Genomic DNA, 6,000 nt, shown 5'->3' with positions numbered 1-6,000 from the left:
CATGCTAGGGAGACAGTCTTCCTCAATCCCCAAATGAATCACTACCAGTACGAAAGAGTAACTGATGAAAGTATAGTGATTACTGGGACAAGGGAAGAACAGTTGAAGACTACTCTAAAATAAACCAGAGAGAACAACATTTCATGAGTAATTAGAATATATAAACTTAACTACATTAGAATATATAAACTTAATATGCTAGGCTTCATCCAAATAGTAAATATTTCATAATATGTTTTTTTGGGGTTTGTTTTATTGATTTTTTTAGATAGAGAGGAAGGGAGAGAGAGAAACATCAATGTGAGAGAGAAACATCGATATGCTGCCTCCTGCACACCCCCTACTGGGGATCAAGACCGCAACTCAGGCATGTGCCCTGATCAGGAATCAAACTGGGACTTCTGAGTCCATGGGACAATGCTCAATCCACTGAGCCACACTGACCGGACCAAATTGTAAATATTTCTAAATAAAGATTGTTTCAACAACTACTCAGAATAAAATGCACATAATACTTTCTATCTGTATTTTATCACATGCTCCATAAGGAATAAAGTAATACAATTGAAAAACTTTACCTTCTATATCAGTACATAGGATTCAGAGGTGAAACTTGAACCCAGGGTGATAAGTACATTTTCAAATGAAGTACAAAGGCAAACTAGTTAACTGCTGCTCACTGGGGGTTGGTGGCACTAGAGACAGGCTGACAGTGACAAGTGACAAAAACCTGTTAAAAGGAAACATCCAGGCACTTCACTCTTAGGGTATTGCCTTTCTTGTGATGGAGTCTGTCTGCCATCATTATATATTTTTTAAATTTTTTATTGATTTGAGAGAGAGAGATTTGTTGTACCACTTATGCAGCATCCATTTATTGATTCTTGTATGTGCCCTGATTGGAGATCAAACCCGTAACCTTGGCGAATGGGGATAGCACTCTAACCAACTGAACTACCTGGCCAGGTCCCATTTTTCTAATACTATTACAGGAAGTCCAACAAAAGCTGCAAAGTCCTTAGTGATTATTGAGGTATACATTTGAGAAACCAGGGCAAAGTCTGCTTTGTTGCACTGCAGGACTAGCTGAATCACCTCAGACCACTGGTGAGCATTGAGGGTTATTTAAATTCCAGGAAAATCTTTGTGCTAGATTCTTTGTCCTACTGACCAAATTATTCAAGTACTGACCAAATTCCAAGTTCAGAATTTGCAGATTTTATAGGTAGTATTATTTTCCAAAGAAATCATATATTATTCATGTCATTATGGAACAGTTACAAGGCTAGAAGCAGACCATATCCTGAGGGTGTAACAATTCTTCCAGAAGCCTAAAGATTTTGAGTTCTTGATTCTTGCAGTGATCTAGATTTTTTTTTTTTTTTTTATCCTTACCCGAGGACATTTTTCCATTTTTTGTCCAGATAGAGTGGGAGGGAGAGAGAGAGAGAGAAACATTGACGTGAAAGGGACACAGCTAGCGGCCGCCACCCGCACGACCCAACCAGGGCCGGGGACAAACTGCAACCAAGGTACGTGCCCTTAGCAGGAACCGAACCAGAGTCTCTCTGGACCGCAGGCTGACGCTCTAACCGCTGAGCCAAACCAGCCAGGGCCAGAAGTTTTTTAAATCTTTTTTATTTTTATAGAAAACATGCATCTTTTTTTTTCTTTCTAATTTTTATTAATTTCTTTTTGTTACAGATGTTTCTCCTTTTTGTATCTTTCTTCTTGTTCTTGTTCTTTTTTTTTTTATCCTCACCTGAGGACATTTTTGCATTTATCCTCAGATAGAGCAGGAAGGAGAGGGGGGGGAAGGGAGAGAGAGAGAAACATTGATGTGAGAGAGACACACCGACTGGTTGCCACTCACACAACACCAACTGGGGCTGAGGACAAACTGCAACCAAGGTATGTGCTCTTAGCAGAAACCGAACCGGGACTCTCTGGTCCCCGGGCCCACGCTCTAACTGCTGAGCCAAACCAGCCAGGGCCAGAAAATTTTAAAATTTTAAAAAAAATATTTATTTTAGAGAGAGAGGAAGGGGTGGGGAGAAACACTGATTTGTTGCTCCATCCACTCAAGCATTCATTGGTTAATTCCTGTATGTGCCCTGACTTGGGATCAAACCCGCAACCTTGGCGTGTCTAGATGATGCTCTAACCAACTGAGCTACCTGGCCAGGGCTGATCCAGGAACTTTTTAAAACTGAAGGTACTTTCTACTAGGTCCCTCCAACTTTCTCCTCCAACTCCACTTTTCCAAAGACTAATTTTTTTCTTCAACCCGGTCCAATCAAGCTTTTGCCCTCACTGCTCCACCAAAACTGCTCTTGTCAAAGTCACCAATGACCTCCATGTTGCTCCAACAGCCAATTCTCAGGCCTCATCTTAACCTCTCAGTAGCATTCCAGTTAGTCACTCCCTCCTCCTTCAAACATGTTCATCACTTGCCTTGGAGGCACTACTTGGTTTTCCTCCTACCTAACTGGTTTGCTCCATCTGTTGCTTTGCAAGTTCTTGACTTTTGAGAACTTTTAAGTGTGAAGTGACTCAGGGCTTTCCTGGTTCTCTCCTTCTATATCTATACTTAACTCCTTTGGTGATCTCACTCAGTTTCGGACGTTTATATACTGACCACACACACACACTCTCTCTCTCTCTCCATAAAAATGACATATGCCCTGGCTGGTTTGGCTCAGCAGTTGGAGCGTCAGCCTGCGGACCAGAGTCCCGGGTTCGGTTCCTGCTAGGGGCACATACCAAAAAAAAAAAAATGACAGATTGTATAAAAAAATATGTATCTTTAGTACTTCCTCCTAAACTCAAGACTCAAATCTAACAGCCTATCCAATGAATATCTAATAAATATATCCACTTGAATATTTAATAAATATCTCAAATTGAACTCCTGATATTATGCTGGAGTATTGTTCTATCCAGTGTTTGTTATTGTTGAGTACAACTCAATCTTCTGGTTACCCAGGTCAAAACCTTGGGCTCATCCTTGGCTCCTCTTTTTATCAACTCTTTGCTCAATCCACCGCAAAGTTCTCTTGGATTTACTTTCAAAATATATCCAGATCTCTTAGTCATGGAAGCTATCTTTCTTTGTTGTTAATCCTCACTGGAGGATATTTTTTCCATTGATATTTAGATAGTGGAAGGGAGGGGGGAGAAAGAAGAGAAACATCTATATGAGAGAGACACATGTACTGGCTACCTCCCATTCGCAGACCTAACCAGGCCCATGGATCAAACCTGCAACCCAGAATCAAACCAGCGACCCTCCAGTGTGCTGACCAAGGCCTACTGAGCCATTCTGGCCAAGGCCATGGAAGCCACCTTATTTTTCATCTGGATTACTGAAACCGCCTCCTTCATTGGGCTCCTGCTTCTATCCCTGGACTCTTCATTTCTTAATCTCTCAAAACCAAAGTAATTTGTACCTCCATGCCAATTATGGCCTACCAGTTTCTATAGCTCTGACTCCTATTCCCTTACCTGACGTTCATTATCTTCTATACTCTTCCCCCTGCTCATTCCGGTTCAGCCACACTGGTTTCCTTGTGAGTTTTCATGTGCCAGTCGCGCACCAATCTGTGGACCTTTGCACTTGCTGTTCCTTCTCCCTGGCACCTCTTTCCTAAATATACACTTTGCTCCCTTAGCTCCTTCAAGTCTTCAAATATCTTTTTTTTTTAAATTATTTTTTAAAATTAAATTTATTGTTACAGATGTCCCTTTTTCCCCGACACCCTCCTCACTGCTCCCATCCACCAACCCCCACCCTCACTGTACTGTTGTCTGTGTTCATTCCTTATGCACACATGCATATTAGTTCTTTGGCTTATCTCTTCCCACTCTCCCGCCCCCGACCCTCTGAGGTTTGTTAGTCTGTTCCCTACTTCCATGTCTCAATCTATTTTGTTCATTATATTCCACAAATAAGTGAGATCATGTGATATTTGTCTTTCTCTGACTGGTTCATTTAGTTTAGCATAATACTCTCCAGGTCCCTCCATGTTGTCTCAAAGGGTAATAGATCTTCCTTATGACTACATGGTATTCCATTGTATGTACCACAACTTTTTTTTTATCCTCCCCAAGGACATTTTTGCATGTATCTTCAAAGAGAGCAGGAGAGAGGTACGAAGGAGAGAGAAATATCAATGTGAGAGAGACACAGTGACTGGTTGCCACCCACGCAACCCCAACCAGGGGCGGGCGACAAAGTGCAACCGAAGTACGTGCCCTTAGTGAGAACCGAACCTGGGACTCTCTGGTCTGAGGGCTGATGCTCTAACTGCTGAGAAAAACTGGCCAGGCTGTACCACAGCTTTTTTATCCATTCATCTACTGATGGACACTTGGGCTGTTTCCAGATCTTAGCTATTGCAAATAGTGCTGCTATGAACATAGGTGCGCATATATTCTTTCAGATTGGTGTTTCGGACTACTTAGGATATACTCATAGAGGTGGAATCACTGGGTCAAATGGCAGCTCAATTAAAAAATTTTTTTTTCGAAAGAGAGGAAGGGAGAGAGAGAGAGAGAAACATCAATATAAGAGACAAACATCAATCGGCGCCTCCTACAGGCCCCACACCGGGCACTGGGCAGCAACCCGGGCATGTGCCCTGTCCGGGAATCAAACCAGGACCTCTCAGTCCATGGGAGGACACTCAATCCATGGAGCCATGCTGGCTGAGCATCAACTTTTAATTTTTTGAGGAAACACCATATTGTTTTCCATAGTGGCTTCACCAGTCTGCATTCTAATTTTTAGAGAGGGAGGGAGAGGGAGAGATAGAGACATCAATTGGCTGCTTCCCACATGCCCCCCATTGGGATAAAAGCCCGCAACGCCACAAGTATCTCGACTGGAAATTGAACGGAGACCTTTTTTTTTTTATCCTCACCTGAGGACATTTTTCCATTTTTTGTTCAGATAGAGTGGGAGGGAGAGAGAGAGAGAGAAACATCCACTTGAAAGGGACACATCGAGTGGCTGCTACCCGCACAACCCAACCAGGACTGGGGACAAACTGCAACCGAGGTACATGCCCCTAGAGAGAACCGAACCTAGGACTCTCTGGTCCGCAGGACGTCGCTCCAACCGCTGAGCCAAAATGGCCAGGGCTGAACCGAGACCTCTTGGTGCATGGGATGATGCTCATTTCCCTGGGTCACACTGACCAGGCTTCAAATATCCTTTTTTTTTAATCCTCACCCAAGGATATTTTTTCCCCCCCATTTATCTTCAGGTAGGGAGGGAGGGACGGAGGGAGGGAGAGGGGAGAGAGAAATATCGATGTGAGAGAGAGACACTGACCGCTGCCTCCCATACAACCTTGACCAGAGCCAGGGACAAATGAAACCCAGGTACATGCCCTTGATGGGAATCGAACCCGTGACTCTTTGGTCTGCTTGCCGATGCTCTAACCACTAAGCCAAACCAGCCAGGGCTAAATATCTTCTTCTTTTTGTTTTGTTTTATTTATTTATTTAATCCTCACCCAAGAATATTTTTGCATTTCAGATAGAGTGGGAAGGAGAGAGGGAGGGAAGGAGAGAGAAACATCGATGTGAGCGAGACACACTGACTGGCTACCACCCACACAACCCCAACTGGGGCCGGGGACAAACTGCAACAGAGGTACGTGCCCTTAGTGGGAGCCGAAGCTGGGTCTCTCTGGTCTGCGGGCTGACACTCTAACCACTGAGCAAAACCAGCCAGGGCCCAAATATCTTCTTAATGAGGCTTACCCTGATCATACTGCAACATGTTTCATCTCTCCTCTGTATTTCTTTTTTTTTTAATCCTCACCCGAGGATATTTTTCCATTTTTTGTACAGATAGAGTGGGAGGGAGAGAGAGAGAAACATCGAGTGGCTGCCACCCGCACGACCAACCAGGGCCGGGGACAAACTGCAACCGAAGTACGTGCCCTTAGCGGGAACCGAACCCAGGTCTCTCCGGACCGCAGGCCGATGCTC

This window comes from Molossus molossus, unplaced genomic scaffold (genome assembly GCF_014108415.1).
Source record: "Molossus molossus isolate mMolMol1 unplaced genomic scaffold, mMolMol1.p scaffold_m16_p_12, whole genome shotgun sequence".
In the NCBI taxonomy this organism is placed as follows: domain Eukaryota; kingdom Metazoa; phylum Chordata; class Mammalia; order Chiroptera; family Molossidae; genus Molossus; species Molossus molossus.
The sequence above is the reverse complement of the archived record's forward strand: the minus strand, read 5'-3'. Positions refer to the sequence as shown.